Raw genomic sequence first — 19,687 nt, forward strand, 5'->3', positions numbered from 1 at the left:
CCACGTCTCTCTGACTTCACGTCAGAGGTTCCAATCTACCCCATGCAGAGTTGGTGCGTCCCAACGCCGCCCCTTCCTGCTTTTTTTTTTGGTTCAAAACAAAACATAAATGGTGTGCTTCTAAATTCTAAATGCCAGTCTATCCTTTCAAAAGCTTTATATTCTACTATATTGCTTAGAACACTAGTTCTTTTATGTTTATTTTTGAAAGCTAAATTATCATATTAATCAAATAGATATCCATTTTATGTCAGCAGCGTATCTTAACTTTCAAACAGGACCTGCTTGGAACCCTTAAGTACCCGTTAGTAAACCCCTGAAGCAAGATCAGTTTGAGCTCCACACAAAAGCATAGAGTGTGCACATCCATCACAAATTCCATTTATTTTTTATTACTTTGAAGAGACATTCGCACGTACACCGTCACATATACACACATCACAAGCATATACACGCAAATGCCAATGAAAACAACCAGTTTTTTTTTTCAAAAAAGAAATATAGAATGTTCAGAGCGTAAGGACGACAGTACTACTTATCACTGACGTGGTGTTTAGAACACAGAAGATACATATATATACACACGAGCATAAGTTTTTAGTGCCAAGCCTATTAAGTCACTGAATTAAGGGCACGCTGAAGGATCGGTCACTAGCTTATCCACTACAATAAATAATAAATCACAAAAAGCAGTCCATTGCTGTTCCTGATTCCGAGCTTAGCTTAAATTATCTACATGGAGTACGAGCAAACATCAAATGAACTACCCAAAATTATAGCTTCTGCGTAAGACGACTGACTTTTGATTGTTGACAAATCCACCTGTGGAGTGCCCTACTCAAATCTGCAGTTCATCAGTGCACGTTCATGACTGTCCTCCAGCAATCTCCGGTGCTCCAAGCTGAAAGCGTGCATCAAATACGGATTTGAGACCGAGAATTGATGCTAAAATGTTCGAGCGTTAAGCACAGTTATATATACCTTTAGCTGGCTTCTCGGTCCATGGGCCAGTCATGATATTCAGGATGTTGCATGCATCGCTGTACTCCAGGTCAGGCAGCAACTTGGGCGTCAGAAGGAAACATCTACGATTAAGATACAAGAGGGTTGGCATTTGGCAGATGTGTTATAAAAATTCTTCCTGAAATGTAAAGAGTACTGTCACTAACTATGGCGTGTTTGGTTGACTGGCAGCTCTCACCAGCTGCTGGAACATCTTCCTTTCGTTTATGGGGTCCATTCCTGCAATTTTCAGGGAAACATTTATCTTGTCAATGCTTACAAACATGGAGTACTAGTTATCATTTCAGCATAGCATTGAGTGCCAGTGTAAGAGAACTCGTGCAATTCGACTTGCCTTGATTTATCTCATCCACGACCCGAAAGGGGCAGTTGGTGAGATCTTGAAGTGATACAAGATACAGGATAGTAGAAACTGATCGCTCCTATAAACAAGAGGAAAATACAATAGTAATTATAAAAAGGTATATTTTTTGACAATGAATTATTGCATTTGATAGATTATTTTATACCCCTCCAGATTGGTGATGAGCGCTCAACACCTTCAACTGACCTGTTTGCCTGAGGAAAAATAATACAACAATCTGATTAAAGAAACCCACACTATAAAGGCCTGACAGAAACCTCCTGGAAGCCCTTAAACTACTTGCTAGAAGCAGCATGGAATTAAACGCCAAAGGGATGAACATTGCTAGAAACAACTAATCAAAGATGGTTACAACTTACATGACTATCCAAATAAATAATATTTTTAGTCAAAGAATAATTGGCAATGCACTAACATATTGAATAGATATTAAATAGAACATAATAGTAACAGGTTAACAGCAAATAGAAGACCTCATAATTGAAGCATGGATGTGGAGGCTCCATCTAAAACATACTAATTTTATTTACCATGTCTTATATATTCTTTACATTGTCAAGTTCAAAAACGTACTATCTAACTACGCCATAGCTATAATTTTAGGCTGGGTCCGCCACTCTCATGGAGCAACACCTGACTAATGATTAAGATCTCTCCCATATTAAAGGAAAACAACAGAAAGTCATTATCGTGAAAGAGATAGCTCAAGAATAAAAGCTACTGGCATGGGGAAAAGCACCAGGAGTCTAGGAAAGTATAGGAGCCATAGAAAACAAAAGATCTGATAAAGCATATTGAAGCTGATCTGACTTTCCTAGAAAAGGGAGGCCTATCTGATTGTCCCTCATTAATGAAAAATGTAATTCACATGGACACTATTAGATGAAAGGAAAATGAGTAATAAAGTGAACTCAGTTACAGAAATCACAAGAATGGATATTTATTCAACAAAAACAAACAAAGATTATTTGTCTCATATTTCACCAAAACTCGACCGATGAGGGAAAGACCGTCCCCACGGTTTTTTATGCTAAGAAGAAAGCTCAGCCAAAGCTAACTGAGAAAGGCCACGAACCCTGGGCCCTTCACACATGGATCTACACCCCCCCCCCCCCTACACACACACATGGTTCGGGCCTTAACCCGTGCTTCGAGGCCCATCTACCATAGGTCGTTGCTTAACTCATGTTTTGACCAAGGGGCCAGTGAGTGACCTTTTTCAAACCAACTCTGAAAATTCGCTCCCGAGGGGAGTCGAACCCGGGAGCTAGTAGGTGCTACGAGAGCTTCGCAACCACTAGGCTACACTACAGACCTGTTCGCCTTTTATTCTTGTAAACAGATACATCTTAATATTATGTCTATCAGTCTATGCACAGCCTAGAAAAAATCAAGTTACCATATAATCTCTATGGCTAAGTGAATTGTAAAACTGATCTCTGCTCACAGGTTCTAATCCAGCATATTTTTAACCACCAATAGCAATACCTAGTTTGGTTTTATCAGGGAAATATTACCATTATTCCATTAGTAATAGCAATGGGCAAGTGGTGTGCTGATCATTATTTACTCAACGCAAGAAATCAAAACAACGCTCTCAAATAGGGAAAAGAAACTCACCTAAACTTGACCTTTATAAGAATGCCATACTGCTCAAAATCAAGACCATGCTCATCTGCCAGGAAAATTTGTTACAAATTAGCATTTTATCTGAAAATAAGTGTAAATAATGACGTAACAACAGAAAAAAGAACTGCCAAACATACCAAGTGAAACTTCTCCAGCAACAGCCATTTCTTGAAAGTTACGACTAAAAGTGTTGTTTATTTTTGAAACAAGAGTGCGCAGAGTTGGGAGCCATTTACCCTAGGAAATTGCAAAAGTCAAGTCAAGGGAGATATCCCAAAAAAGTTTGGAAAAAGCACAGAGATATATCAATATGAGGATGTCCAAACCTTTGTGGTTTCTATATCAGAGTAGCATCTTTGACATTCTTCTTTATCATGTTCAAGCTTTTCTGATATTGATTCAATCTATACAGTTAAATTAGTCAGCACCACTGTCATAACGAATTCAGTGCAGTAGTATATTTATGAATAACTCAACCTAACAATATGATTTACTGCATTGAGAGATGTATCTATGTTGCAAAAGCTGCACCCATTTAAAATGGTCCTAATCTCCGATCTCCTTCATCTATTAACATAGAGTATAATAAGTTCATAACACATATACAGTGAAGAAAAACTGTATGGATCGAGTATCTTCTCTGCACTCATATAGCTAAATTTGCTACCCATAAGCCAAAGCATTCTCACAGGGGAACGTAAAAGAGATCACTATGGGAAAATCAACCTTTACTTTTTTTTAATGCCCTTTCATCATATAGGAATGAAACCCCAGATGCTAGATCATTGTTATGTTGTATAGCTGCCAGCAGTATTATGAGAAACAATCAAAAGGATCTATGCTAACTGATAAGAAGTCACAACCCACTCCTATTCTGAATGTAAAAAACCTGCTAGAGGGGCTATTCCTGATGGTACAGCTGAAACACAATGAAATTATGGAAGTAAAGAAAAGTAAGAATTAAATAAATCGGTGCACTTGTACCTCATGTTTCCGGTTTTGATACTCCAGCAAAACATTTTGATTAAGAAAAAACATAGAATTTGCTTCAGATTCAGTATCTTGTATGGCACAATCCAGTTCTTCTATGGTCGCAGGCATCTGCAAATAGAGTGGAACAAGTGAAACCATCAACAGATGGGTGCTAAGTGCTAGCATGTGCTGATAAGTGATAGGTTAAGTGGTCTGTTAGGCCAAAGTAAATGCCAGCACATTTCCTATTATTAACTCGATAATAAAAGGAAAACTGGATGTAGTAGAGAAAACAGAATAAGAAATCCAGATTTAAAACAACAGACAATAGATCATTAGAGGGGTACCATAAATCCTGAACGATCAAACAGTGGAGATCTCTATGGAGAATTCCAACAAATAAACGAACTAGGATTGGCAGAATTTTTTTTCATGAGAAGACACTAACACCCTGGAGCCTAGGTGCTTCAGACACAATCATATACACAAAGATTGTTGGGACATAATGCGGTTGTTACTGCAGTTATCACAATCATGATTTTTGGGTCCCTTACATGTCCTTGGTATGCAATTCACCACTTGACAAACATAAGATCTCACTAGGGAGTGTACTCTCCTGTCACTAATCCAAGCTAAGGTTCATGAACTCAATGCCACAAAGTTTCACAGAATATCAAACCATAGCCTTCAATTAAAACCCAACAATGTTGGTGAGCTCTTCCTGATTGAGTCCCCTGCTTGCCAATCATGGTACGTGCTGATTGGCAAACACCAAACCAGATCACCACATCATGCCAATCTGATTATTGTTTTGATATAGTGTACTGCGAATATGGTAACTATGGTTTCTTTAATTACTATAACTTATCATGAAAATGAATTTAATAGAAAGATATAATGTTTGAATTTTATGGAGGTATTTACTGTTGGTATGCTGAACTAAACTAAAATATGTGAACCCTGATTCTGGAATGAGACAAGAACAATGTTCTTATAACATAAAATTCAAAATTTACCTTATGGAACTCTTTTTCAAGTTCTTTGGTGATCTTAGCTATTGACTCTGCATGCTGTTTTGCAACATACAACTGCTGCTCGTGCACTTGAGTTTTTCTTTTACCTGATTGGAGGAACATGTGTAATGTGAGATTGTCAGAACAAGACAAATGAGATCAATCATGAAAGTAATGTGGTGCCATATGCTATAGTATTCTTATTCATAATTAAAGAAATGAGATTTCCTAAATAGAGCCCTTATAATCTTGCCAAACACCTTGAACTGCAGCTGAGCATTTGGAGTACAAGTTTCAAAACATAGTGCTGGCTATTCGAAAGCCCAAGAGGGCAACTGTTCAACTTGGTCAGTCAACAGGTTCTTAGAACATCTCAGAAACTAAAGCAACTTGCTTGGGACTAAAGGCTCATGTTATTGTACATTAGATATATCCATTAAAAAAACTAGCAAGAATTCACATGGCTCTGATATAGCTACATTTCAAAAGAGAATTTACTCAGATTTTGAATAGCTTTCAGTAAGCACTCTGGTTAAAAACATCATGTTCGATCTCAGATAATGCTGAATTTCAAGAATCAGTTTGTAAATCAATATTAACTTTTGCATACTTGTCAGCTGGTATATCATTAGTGCAAGTGCTCATAATTAGAGAGAAGTAATTATGTGCCAACTGCCAATAACGCAATGACACTAAGATTTGTAATCGCTGACTTAATAATAGATTTTATGCCACCCAATAGGCTTGAGTATCCTTGATTATATGCTCATTTTCTTCACAATATTTCACTCATTTGTTCAAATCTTCTCCCTGACAAAGAACTGCTTACACCTATCCAACACCTCTATTTGTCCATCCCGCCAGATCTTTTGCTCCACTTCTGAAGCGGTTGGAACAAATCTAAACATCATGAACCCAAGTGATTTGAAGGTTGAAATAGCAAGGCGTCAAGATTCCACCCGTTTCTTCTGCCACCTGCTTCACGCACCTTCTTTGACCACTCCAGGGCAATCAGGCACCTAGAAGTACTGAAGCACCCACACCAATAAGCCGCGGCTCAGGGCATCCAACCTGCTGCCGCGTAGGTTGACTGTCGAAACTTGGATGCCACCCGCAATGCCAATGCTGGCTCCCACTACGATGGACTCCATGCCCTTTCTGGCCCAGTTGACCTGGCGCCACCAATTGGGGAACAATTATGGAAAGGGAACCATCGGCGACAGGGATTCTGGAGGTGAGGCTGCTAGTAAACTTCATGGGATCAATTTTGCATGTGAGAGATAAGGAATATAGGGAAGGAGGTAGCAGCGAAAGGAACATTCCATGTGGGAAAAATAGTTGGACTGACCAAAAATGAATATAGTACCCCAAAATGAAAATAGATGAATAAATATACCAGTTGTCATAAAATATACTAACAAACTAATCCTAGGGACTAGGGTGCTGATGTATGGAGTGGATAATTAATAATCCCATTAAATAATGAGTGATTGCTCCCAACTATAGAAAGCACGTTTAGTTACATGAGCATACATCAATACAACTGAACAGTAGTCGTATACAGCCCATCAAGCAGTGCCAACAGCACTTTAAATTAGCAGCAACACAAAAATATCATGTTGAAATGTGAAAAGGTGAAAAGAAATTAAGTACAATATAATCTGTCATGTGCCTTGGAAAACACACAGTTAATATATTGTGCCACATGCCTCCAAAATTAATTGACTATGCATGATCTGTTTGGGTGAGGAATTAAACAAGCTAAAACAAGTTGATATATCATAGCATCATCCCATGATTTTGGTTGGATAACTCTGTTCTTATTTTTCCACTAAGCATGTGCTTATGAAATATGAGATGATGGACCAAACATTTCATTCCTCAAACCTAACAAATTGTACAGGTTAGGGTGGTCAATTGACCATCTCATTCCACAAACCAAAAGGACCAAAAGTATGGGCATGATATAAATCTGGCATAGGATAGCAGACCTTAGGCAGATATGAAGAAAAAACTCCCTTAGGCCCTTAGCCACTTTCCACCAATAAATATGTTGCCAAGCTGATCAAAATTTTACTTCTATTTAATGGTTAGAAACAACAAAAGAACTGATTGAAACACCAACTTACAGTTTGCATATCCTCTAGTAGCTTCAACAGCATCCCTTTCAAATTTCTGCACATCCTTTTCCATCTCCCATATCTGTGAGACAATCAATTAAGGCCAATAGTTACATGTGCGAATTAGTTAAACAAGGAACAGGACAAGACATAACCAGTGAATGCTATATGAGCTCACCACTTTTATGGCAATTTTCTGGTGTACCATGAGCAAAGTAGGTGTGCTTTACACCAAGTGCCAATAATTCATATCTTATTGCAAGCAGCCAAGCGATAAAAACAGCAGCAAATAATTGGACGTAAATTGCAAGGTATCCAAATGGAGTTTATTTATTTTGGTATAAGCCCTTTTGGTACAATGTAATCAAATGCAAAGAATGTGGCAGATTTAAGAAGTTTAGTTCGTGAATTAACTATTTTATTATCACAAGCATACCTTTGTATCAAGCTCAATAGAAGCCATGTTCTCTTGTGTGCAAGTCCGTTTGAGAACAGCTCTAATAAGCAAATACTGAGAGTTAAAGCAAGCACAAATTTGATGATGATCTTCAAGATTAATAAAACATTGGTTGTCAGCATAACAACTTCCAGGCCTGCTAACCTTCCGTTGTAGCACTACTTGAAATTGTTGATCATTTAACTTTGCCACCTGATCAACAAGCTTTATTTTGCTGGACTCCATATCTTCCTCTTTATATATGCTCTCCAGCATTATTCTTTTACTAACTAGAGAGGTACAAAATATTTAGACAAGCTACAAGTGGAAGAACAGCAAAAGTTATCATACCAACACGCCTCTTTATTCCGTCTTGTTTTGCCTTCTTACACAGCATCTCCTCCTGGAAATATGGCAATTATAATATAAGCACTATAAGAAACAACTGGACATTAATTATATCCAAATCTAATTCTTTGAATAGAATTTAAATCGATGAAACCTTTTTCCTGTGAAATTTTGCTGCTTCATCTTCTAATTGGCCCTGTTTCTTCAATAGTATCTTTAATTCTTCAACCATACCTTCAATGTTTTCCGTGTGCTTATCTTTTTGAGATCGAAGCCTTTCAATGTCACCAACATCTAAATCTGCATAAGCTGACAAGCATCAGACACCATCAGATCAGAATGCACAAGCTGAGTAGATGACAAGCAAGGTTGAGATTGAAACACATACTGCCCATAAAATAACGGGAAGGATTGACATCATCAACCAATGCTGATAAATGACCACCATATCTTGATCTAGACCACCGGTAGTGGTTATTTGGGGTCCAAAAGTCAGACATGCCTAACTTTGGTACATCATCTGCTCTATTTTGTGTTTCATCTGTTCCTACATACTATATAGACCAAAAAAAAGGGAGAAACGGAAGAGAACAAACAACTGAGGACTCAGGCCTTATGCAATGCAGCTTGATATAGATTTATGAAGTGGACATAAGCAGTCATACCGAATGATCCAACTTAGCCTGACTAATTAAAACATCTTTCACAGCAGGAGGAGCTTCAAAAACTTGATCAAGTCGTGAGTAAATGCCAACTTGCTGCATCTGCAAATTAAAGAAACAGAACACGCTATACTAAATAATTGATCTAACCATTCTTTTACATCAGACATGTTTTGTAATAGGGAACAGGGACTGAGAAAGCTACAAGATTGATGGAAGTCACCAGAAGAGAATGGCTGTAGTGTCCTTAGATTGAATGCTTAGGCAGAACAAGAGATGATAGTTTGTGTGATTGTTCATACACAAGCAATTAGGAAATAGCATGACATAATATTAGCAAAGAAAAGGATAATCTAGCACCAAATCTGAATGCAGAACTTACATGGCAGTTAATTTGCAAACAATAAGAATCAGGAAGCAAATAGAAAATTAATGAGAAACAAAAAATAGGCCACAACAAAAAGGAGTAACAAATGACAAATATTGATGCTCTCAAATGTTAAATGCCTTTTTTTAAGACTAAATGCTTGGGTAATGCTTGCTGACCTCCATAGTAATGTTGAATGGTTCTGTCCTTATGCCTTTGTCCCCCATATAGTTCAGGACAGGAATATCATATTTCTTGAATTGTCTAACCAAAAGGTCAAGATCTGAAGCATCCTGAGTAATGAATGGCTGCCATATAAAGAAAATTGCAGTTAATTTGTTTACATATGTAATATTTTCCATAGGAGGAAAAAAATATCAGATAGTCATGTTGCACTGTTTCCAAGTCAATGATGACAACAAACAAGGGACTTTACTCTAGAAATAATTCACATAGATGTCATCCTACTAGACAATAACCATGACCAGTAACTGGAGTATAAATTTGCCCTCTATATAACTATGAGCAAGAAAAAGAAAACACAACGTGCATTGGAACAACAGAAACAGCAGGTCACTGGTAGAAATAGAATGTGTTCCTCCTGGCTTTCTGATATTTTCATTGCAATGCTAAAAAAAGTAAGACATAAGTAAGCATCACACTACTTAGCAAAATGAAATCACAAAATACTATCATAATGTATGCACCTTCCATATATAGTTTGGGACATGGCCTTCCAAATATGAAGCGTGAGCCTTATCCTGAATATTTACCTGAGAACAGTACAAAGAAGAAGACAGCAATTGTATCATGTGCAAAGCAAACGATGGCAGACGAACATGCAAGTGAACAAACCTCAAGGAGAACAGGTCCATATACTTCAGTCCTGAACTTATATCTGTTATCTTGCACCCAGTTGTATGCTTCATTGATTTTCTCAGCACCAAAATATTTCAGTTTATGGAGCAGCTTATTGTTTTTATTTTCCATGAGCTCCAAACTGTGATAAATAAGCATAGGTAGCCAAGTCTTGGATGAAGTATAAATTAATATGCAAAACAGGTTACCTATAAGAGCACTTCCTCAGATTCTCTCTCTCTCTCACTAAGAGAGATCTTCTATCTGTTGATGGATAAGTCTTTGTGGTCCTTGTTTGTGATCCTTTCTTTTGCTTTTGGGTAGTTTCACCTTTTTCAGGACAGCATCTACTCCTTTAGCATATTTTGAGTTGCTAGGACAGCTGCGGTTAGTAGGACAGCAGCGGTTAGCATCTCCTTTATGCCCCTCTTTATGCTTTATTCAGTTGGGATGCCCTCTAGGACAGCATCCCTTTCAAATTTCGAATTTTAGACTAGAAGAGTGCAGCAATAGGCTTGCAGCCAGCTATGGCTATATATATATGTATCCAACCTTCCTCGGGGAGGTATGGCTTTGTGTTTGTGAATGAGAGAAAACCAGAAAATTGCCCCATTTCTTGTGCCATCCTCTTCTCAATGAGAGTAACCATTGAGGTTCTAACATTTGGTATCAGAGCCACACTTTCCTGTAGGCTAAACATCTCCTGTTCCACCCCTTCCCAAGCTCGGTTGAGCTCTCAGCCAACAGCAGCAGCAGCAGCAGCACCGGCTGCTCCTTCCCCTCTCCCTTCCCCCTCTCCACGCAGCAGCCTCCCGGAGGCACGCCATGTCCGACGTTCGGTCTCGGCGTTCGGTCGCCTCGAGCACTCGGCGTCAGCAGGACGCCGAGCTCGCCGCAGCAGAAGAGCGCAGGCGAGCAACGGCTCAGACCGCTGCAGCAGCAGCGAGGGCGGCCAGACTGGCGGCAGCGGAGTTGGCAGCAGCCAGGGCGGAGGCGGAAGCAGAGGCGGCGGAAGATGCGGCACGTGCGGCGGAGGTAGAGGTTGAGACCTTGCGCAGCAGCATCAACGGCTCCATCGCCGGCGACATCACCGCCGACAGGGAGCTTGAGGAGCTGGCAAGAGGAAGGGCGCGGGAGCGGGCAGAGCGGTGGGCAGCAGCCCACCCCCACGGCGGCGGCGGCGGTCCAAGGGACCGCGCACCCGCCGACGGGAACCTAGACGGCCGCTGGCGTGCCGGCGGCAGCCCGGAGCCCACGCGCGGCCCTCGTAGGCAGCGCGGCTCTCCCTCCCCTGACCGGCGGCATGGTCACCACGGCGTCCAGACGGTGGTCAGGGACTTTGGTCCCGGCGGTGGGTGGCCTACCCTCACCAAAACCAACTACATCGAGTGGGCCGCGGTGATGAGGGTGAGGCTCCAGGTGCGGCACATGTGGGAGGCAGTCCGGCACGGCGACGTCGACTACGATGAGGATCGGCGGGCACTGGATGCCCTCATCGCTGCAGTCCCGCCCGAGATGCAGTTCTCGCTTTCCCAGAAGCGGACTGCCAAGGAGGCCTGGGACGCCATCGCTGCGGCACACATCGGCAGCGACCGCGCCCGCAAGTCCACACTGCAGGCACTCCGCAAGGAGTGGGAGAACCTGGCCTTCAAGCCGGGTGAGGATGTTGATGACTTTGCCCTCCGTCTCAACACTCTTTTGCAGAAGATGGTGCAGTACGGCGACGACACCTACGACGAGGAGAGAGCTGTCGAGAAGCTCTTTCGCTGCGTCCCAGAGAAGTACAGGCAGATCGCTCGCTCGATCGAGTCTCTGCTGGACCTCTCCACGATGTCGATAGAGGAGGCGTTAGGTCGCCTCAAGGTCGTCGATGGTGATGAGCCACAGCCTCTCTCGGGGCCTATCACCATCGGCGGGAAGCTCCATCTCACTCGAGAACAGTGGGAGGCCTCTCAGAGCGACGGGAGGAAGGGGGAGTCTTCCCCCTCGACAGGCGGCCGCAAGCCGCGCAAGGGGCGCGGAGGTGTCCAGTTGCGGTGGGCGCGAAGACGCGCCGAGGGTGGTGCTCGCAGAGGCGCCCAAGGCGGCGCCGCCGGCAACCACAAGCCGGCACGAGACGACACCTGCCGCAACTGTGGCAAGCTTGGCCATTGGGCCAAAGACTGTCGCCAGCCACGACGCGGCCAGGCCCACGTTGCACGGGTGGAGGAGGAAGAACCGGCTCTGCTCCTGGCTCACGCAAGCATCGAGCTACCTCCAGCGGCACCGGCCGCAACGGCTTTTCTCCACCTCGATGAGCCGAAGGTACTCGTCTCCCTCTGCAACGGCTCCAGCAACGACAAGGCTGATGGGTGGTACCTCGACACCGGCGCCACCCATCACATGACCGGCCGACGGGAGTTCTTCACCGAGTTTGACTCCAGCGTCCGAGGCTCTGTCAAGTTTGGGGACGCCTCCGGCGTGGAGATCAAGGGCGTTGGCTCCGTCACCTTCACCGCCAAGTCCGGTGAGCACAGGCTGCTCAACGGAGTCTACTACATCCCCGCGTTGAGGAATTCTATCATCAGCGTGGGACAGCTGGATGAGAACGGCTCACGCGTGTTGGTCGAGGACGGACTCATGAGGATTTGGGATCGCCGTCGTCGCCTTCTTGCCAAGGTAACCAGAGGCACTAATCGACTCTACATCCTCAGCGCACAGGTCGCACAACCAGTTTGCCTCGCTGCTCGTCGGGACGACGAGGCGTGGCAGTGGCACGAGCGCTTCGGGCACCTCCACTTCGAGGCCCTGAAGCAGCTCAGTGCCAAGGAGATGGTGCGAGGCATGCCGTGCCTTGACCACGTGGAGTAGCTCTGCGACGTCTGCGTGGTGACGAAGCAGCGGCGGCTCCCCTTTCCCCAGCAGACGAGCTTCCGAGCCAAGGAACGGCTCGAGCTCGTGCACGGGGACTTGTGTGGCCCAGTGACACCGGCCACACCAGGAGGACGACGTTTCTTCCTGCTGCTCGTCGACGACCTCTCCCGCTACATGTGGGTGATGGTCCTCGGCAGCAAGGGAGAGGCTGCGGACGCCATCAGGCACGCGCAGGCTGCTGCAGAGGCGGAGTGTGGCCGCAAGCTGCGCGTGCTGCGCACCGACAACGGCGGCGAATTCACGGCAGCTGAATTCGCGTCGTACTGCGCTGATGAGGGCATTCAGCGCCACTACACCGCGCCGTACAGCCCGCAGCAGAACAGCGTCGTCGAGCGGCGCAACCAGACGGTTGTGGGGATGGCTCGGGCTCTCCTCAAGCAGAGGGGGATGCCGGCCATCTTCTGGGGAGAGGCGGTGGTGACGGCCGTCTACATCCTCAACCGCTCGCCTACCAAGGCTCTCAATGGCAGGACACCGTACGAGGCTTGGCATGGGCGCAAGCCGGCGGTCTCCCACCTGCGGGTCTTCGGCTGCCTCGCGTTCGCCAAGGAGCTTGGACACATCGGCAAGCTCGATGACAGGAGCACCCCAGGGGTGTTCATCGGCTACGCGGAGGGCTCGAAGGCCTACCGCATTCTCGACCCGGAGACACAGCGTGTGCGCACGGCGCGCGACGTAGTGTTCGACGAAGGGCGAGGGTGGGTATGGGACAAGGCGGTGGACGATGGTTCGACTCCGTACGACGACTTCACCATCGAGTACGTCCACTTCGAGGGAGCTGGGGGAGTAGGCAGCTCTTCTTCACCGAGCGTGTCTACCCCAGTCCCCGAGCCTCCACCGACTTCGACACCAACACATCCTCGGACCACGACTTCAACTACGACGAGCTCTTCGCCGACACCGCCCCAGCCGGTGACCCCACGCGCTCCAGCACCAACAGCCACTCCTCCGGGCACGTCTACTCCGACGCCAGCTCGTGTTGAGCGCAGCCCGGTGGAGTTCGCTACTCCGCTCTCCCACGACGGGGAGCGCATCGACGCGTACCACGACGGCGAGCAGCTACGGTACCGTACGATGGAGGATCTTCTCGGCGATCAGCCGGTGCCGGGACAGACCTGGAGGCGCAGTTGCACCTTGCGTGCGATGACAGTGAGCCTCGGTCTTTCGCAGAGGCCGAGAAACACGCGGCATGGCGTGTCGCGATGCAGTCGGAGATGGACGCGGTTCAGGAGAACCGCACCTGGGAGCTTGCTGACCTCCCTCGTGGTCACCGCGCGATTACCCTTAAGTGGGTGTTCAAGCTGAAGAGGGATGAAGCCGAAGCCATCGTCAAGCACAAGGCTCGCTTGGTGGCACGCGGTTTCGTGCAGCAGGAGGGGATCGACTACGACGATGCCTTCGCTCCCGTGGCACGGATGGAGTCTGTGCGACTCCTCCTTGCGCTGGCTGCTCAGGAAGGCTGGGGTGTCCATCACATGGATGTCAAGTCGGCGTTTCTGAACGGCGACTTGAAGGAGGAGGTCTACGTGCACCAGCCTCCGGGATTCGTGCTCCCCGGCAAGGAGGGCAAGGTGCTACGCCTGCACAAGGCCCTCTACGGCTTGCGGCAGGCACCGAGGGCGTGGAATGCCAAGTTGGATTCCACACTCAAGGGGATGGGCTTCGAGCAAAGCCCACACGAGGCGGCCATCTACCGGCGGGGCAATGGAGGAAATGCCTTGCTGGTGGGTGTCTACGTCGACGACTTGGTGATCACCGGCACCAAGGATGCGGAGGTGGCGGCGTTCAAGGAGGAGATGAAGGCCACCTTCCAGATGAGTGATCTGGGGCCTCTCTCCTTCTACCTGGGGATCGAAGTGCACCAGGACGACTCCGGGATCACGCTTCGACAGACCGCCTACGCCAAGCGCGTCGTTGAGCTAGCTGGGCTCACCGATTGCAACCCAGCTCTCACTCCGATGGAGGAGAGACTGAAGCTGAGCCGCGATAGCACGACGGAGGAGGTGGATGCTACACAACGGAGGAGGTGGATGCTACACAGTACCGGCGTCTTGTGGGGAGTCTTCGCTACCTCACCCACACACGGCCGGACTTGGCCTTCTCCGTCGGCTACGTCAGTCGGTTCATGCAGCGACCGACGACGGAGCACCAGCAGGCTATGAAGAGGATCATCCGCTACGTTGCGGGGACTCTCGACCACGGTCTCTACTACCCGAGGTGTCCTGGCAAGGCACACTTCGTCGGGTACAGCGACAGCGACCACGCCGGCGACATCGACACCAGCAAGAGCACGAGCGGGATTCTCTTCTTCCTCGGCGAGTGCCTCGTTAGCTGGCAGTCGATCAAGCAGCAGGTGGTGGCCCTGTCCAGCTGCGAGGCCGAGTACATGGCGGCATCCGCCGCTTCGACCCAGGCGCTCTGGCTTGCTCGACTGCTTGGTGATCTCCTCGGCAGAGACATTGGAGCGGTAGAGCTCAGGGTGGACAGCAAGTCCGCTCTGGCCCTGGCAAAGAACCCCGTTTTTCACGAACGGAGCAAGCACATCCGGGTGAGGTACCACTTCATCCGAAGCTACTTGGAGGGAGGGAGCATCAAGGCGAGCTACATCAACACCAAGGACCAGCTTGCGGACTTGCTCACCAAGCCTCTTGGGAGGATCAAGTTCCTCGAGCTCTGCTCCAGGATTGGGATGGCCCAACTTCCCCACAAGACGACGCACAAGACTTAGGGGGAGAATGATGGATAAGTCTTTGTGGTCCTTGTTTGTGATCCTTTCTTTTGCTTTTGGGTAGTTTCACCTTTTTCAGGACAGCATCTACTCCTTTAGCATATTTTCAGTTGCTAGGACAGCTGCGGTTAGTAGGACAGCAGCGGTTAGCATCTCCTTTATGCCCCCCTTTATGCTTTATTCAGTTGGGATGCCCTCTAGGACAGCATCCCTTTCAAATTTCGAATTTTAGACTAGAAGAGTGCAGCAATAGGCTTGCAGCCAGCTATGGCTATATATATATGTATCCAACCTTCCTCGGGGAGGTATGGCTTTGTGTTTGTGAATGAGAGAAAACCAGAAAATTGCCCCATTTCTTGTGCCATCCTCTTCTCAATGAGAGTAACCATTGAGGTTCTAACATCTGTGATTTCCTTTTTTAGATTATTTATATCCCAATTGAGTTGTGCAATTTTATCTGTGAGTCGCGACCATGCAGAAACATAAAATTAGTCACAGGCATAAATAATGACTAGAGCAGATAAACTGTACTACATAATACTTATATGCAACATATGCAAACGAAAAATGTATGGTAGCAAAAGCTAGTGGAAAGAAGATGAATAGACCAACCAATTCATCTTTAGATGTTTCATATGGTTGTAGATTGTCATATTCCCTCTCAGCAGCAGCAAGAGCTTCCTTAGCCTTCAAGATCTTTCGCTGACGAGAATATTCTTGTCTTTTTATATTTTCTATGTCCTCCAAGGTGACTCTCAATTGTTCATTCTGATAGAGAAGACATGGCAGTTACTTACAGCAGTGAAATAGTACTAGAAACTTGATTTAGGTAAAGAAGAGTCCATGCCAGTTGCAATTCCTTGTCTGTAACGTCTTGGCGCTTCTTCATGTTTTACGCCAGTTGGTTGCTTGTCCTTTTTGTATTTGAAGTATGGGACATTTTCTCTTTCTTGAGCTCTCTACAAGTAGGGAAAAATAATAAGATGGGTTTTCTATTAGAACTTTAAACCTCAACCTTTGGTATTCAGCTAGACACATCAAGGTAAGGTGAGAAAAAAAAAGAAAACTTATTTTAGAACTGAAAACAGAATTTCAAAAAGTTGTCAGTTTGTTATATCAACGTTGTAATACCACAATGTGTCTGCCCGACCCCCCCCCCCCCCCCCCTCCCCTTTTAGTTACTCGTTGCTCTGTATGTGAGCAGAGAGCATATTTTCTATCCCTGTATACTAACTGTTCTTTTTTCCTCTTCCATGTAAGGTGCACTGTGATACTGTATGAGCAGCCACAGTGGTGAGAAATAGAGGGGAGTCAATTTATATTGAATGCAAACAATTTGATTGCATAAATTCCTTGAATATGAAAAGAAGTGGAGATGAAAAACTTGCCAAGAAACTTATACTAGAAAGCTAAGAAAGGTTGTCATTTATATAAAGTAGTTGGATTCACGAGTTGCTTCTTTCTAAATGATGGTGACAACAAATATTGTTCTAATCTAGCTTAGCTTGTTTGAATGAGCATTACTCAAGTACAAAAAAACATTGACTTAAAAAATTAAAGGAAAGTGTGCATCTTCCAAAACATAAAAGGTAATACTGAACCAAGGTTGGATCAAAATTAATACTAGTAAAAATAATAGGACTGCCTTCTTGGCTGATCAAGATTTTATCCATTCAGATTGAAGGGCTTAAAAATGAATCTTCATGCTAAAGAGGTAAGAATATCAGAACAAATATGTACTCACACAGTACGAAAAGCTTTCAAGGAGCCTCTAGGAATAATTGAAACCAATTACTATGAGACATACTCGATAGGGCGCTTTGAATCTTCCCAGATTTTGGCTGTTTCTTCCATTTTCTTCTTCATAGTCTTTTCCTGCTCATGTGCTTCTATCCATTCCTTCTTCTTCATTTCATATTTTAGCCATTGCAGCCTCTTCCTCATTAAATCGACCTAAGACAAAGTCAACAAAAAGTATCATAATTATCATTGAAATTACAGTATTGTTCATTCCCTTCATAACCAAAAAGGGAGAATATCAACCAAAAAAACTGCAAACCTTTTTCATGAGTTTGTCTCTCTGCTGGACATGTTCAACATCTTCTTTTAGTTCAGCATTGAGGGCCTTTAGATTATTCAGAGTCTGCTCCTTTTGCTTTACAGCCTAACATTCGACATAAACTCATAGTGAATTGACACACCTTAGATCTGAGAACTAACGACATCTGTAAAGAAATAAGAATAGCTTCCAATGGTCCAAACAAGCATAAAGAAAAGATTAACGATTCAGCTTTACCACTTCAAGGTTCTTCAATTGTTTGCTCCTGTCTATAAGCTGACGATGCTGAACGGGTAAATCAGGAAAACCAACAGCCTTTTCGGTCTCTTCTAGTAGTTGAATAGGTGTCAACTTTGCAAATTCAACAACTCTGTCTTGAGGTAAAAGCTGAACACAGTTGAGCAGGAAAACAGAAATCAGGAATAGGTTCACGACAAATGGATAAGTGGCTCCTCTTGATTAAGATGCAAAGCAAAATGATAACGAATGTAAACAAAGGGAACGGTAACATAAACTGAAGGTACACCTGTGTTAAGTTATTAACTTGAATATTGAATTTCTTGATGAGATCAACAACTTCCTTTCTTGGCACAGTGGCGCCTGCAGGAAATAAATATTAGTGACGCGCCTCCTTCATTTTCATAATTCTTTAAATTAACATATATATAGCTCAGCAGAATGAAGGACCACACAACAAGCAGTGCTAACGGGAGTACGGAAGGTGAGGCAGTGAGGAGGAGGTTATACCATCGAGCTGCCACTCGGACTTGTTCTTGGTATCGATCTTCCTCGTGATGCGGATAATGTGTTCGGGTGTGTTCCCGCGAGTGAAATCTTGACATGGCCGGACTCCTCCCCCCTCTTGACGAACGCCCCGACGCTGGCCGCCCTCCCGAGAACCTGCATTCCGTTCACGCACGCATTTGTTCATACACTTTGCCGTCGTATTCGCATAAGAGGGGGGAAAAAAACAGTTGCCGCGGGAAATGTAAGGAGGCAGTAGGTGTGTACGTACGCCGGGGTCAGCGGCGAGGGCGAGGGCGATGGCGCAGACGAGGGAGCTCTTGCCGGAGCCGTTGGGGCCGAGGACGAGGTTGAGGCGGGGGCCTGGGCGGCAGGCGAGGCGGTGGTAGGTCATGAAGTTGGAGAGCTCGATCTCGACGATGTTCCCCGGCACGTAGCCGCCGTCCCCGCGCCGCAGCTGCGTCGGCGTCGGCGTCGGCGGCGGCGGGGCGGCGATCCTGGCGCGCTTGGCGGCGCGCGCGGCGGAGGTCGCCATGGGCGGGGGATTGCGCGGGTGCTGTGGACTGAAACTGTTCGACTTCCGCGGAAAAAAAGAACGGAAATGGAGAAGAAATCGGGAAGGGGATCTCTGCTGCTGGGCCGAACATTCTACTGGGCTTGTAGGACTAGGAGATTTGGGCCTTGGCCTTGTTGGAAGGCCTTTTTGGATGATGAGTCCTTTTCTTTTTGGAATACAAGTCAATTTCATCTCTTACTACTGTTTGAATCGCCTACCTCAACCACAAAACCGAGTATAACGTCTTTCTTATCTTAAAAACAGTGCAAATAGACTCCTTCGATGGTTTGGGAAGCGTTTTTTACTGACGTGTCAGGTTGACCGTAGTTGACTCGTTGATTTAGGAGGTAAGAACTCACATGTCAGGGAGCTACAACCCCTTGCAAAATTCTTGTCTGAACCAAGTCTATAGGTTTCTAGGAGAATGATGAGAAAATAGTCTTAAACAACACCAGCTCAAAAGCAGATACAACTTATCTAGGAATCAATCCTATGACTAAACCTCTAGTTAAAACTGAAGAAAATTTGTGTGACTGTCTCTAAATTCCGAAGATATGTGATTGATATAGAATAATATTTTTAATAGGACTTTCCATTTCTATCCTTAGAAATTCAAAAGCAAAAGCAAAGTTACTAAAAACGACAAACAAAAAACCAAAATTAGTTCTAAAATTTAAAATTGGTATGTTGTAGCTGAAACAAACAGGCCCTTGGGCAGTGGAAGCTCAGTGGGATTCATGGATGGATGAGCATGCACATATCCATAGCTGATAGGTTATTTTTTTCCTTTATAACATTGCATTGAACACACACGCATATACACCACCACAAATACACTTAACCCGCATAGTAAGTGCATGGCATGACTATTTCTACGTCACTGCTACGAAAACAG

The 19,687-nt window shown here is 45.2% G+C and overlaps 1 pseudogene; it reads right to left on the reverse strand.

Annotated features, from left to right (window-relative positions):
- Positions 1 to 119: 119 nt before the first annotated feature.
- Positions 120 to 18,807, reverse strand: LOC127754438 (structural maintenance of chromosomes protein 5-like; annotated as a pseudogene).
- Positions 18,808 to 19,687: the final 880 nt, after the last annotated feature.

Source organism: Oryza glaberrima, chromosome 11 (assembly GCF_000147395.1).
Source record: "Oryza glaberrima chromosome 11, OglaRS2, whole genome shotgun sequence".
Classification (NCBI taxonomy): Eukaryota; Viridiplantae; Streptophyta; class Magnoliopsida; order Poales; family Poaceae; genus Oryza; species Oryza glaberrima.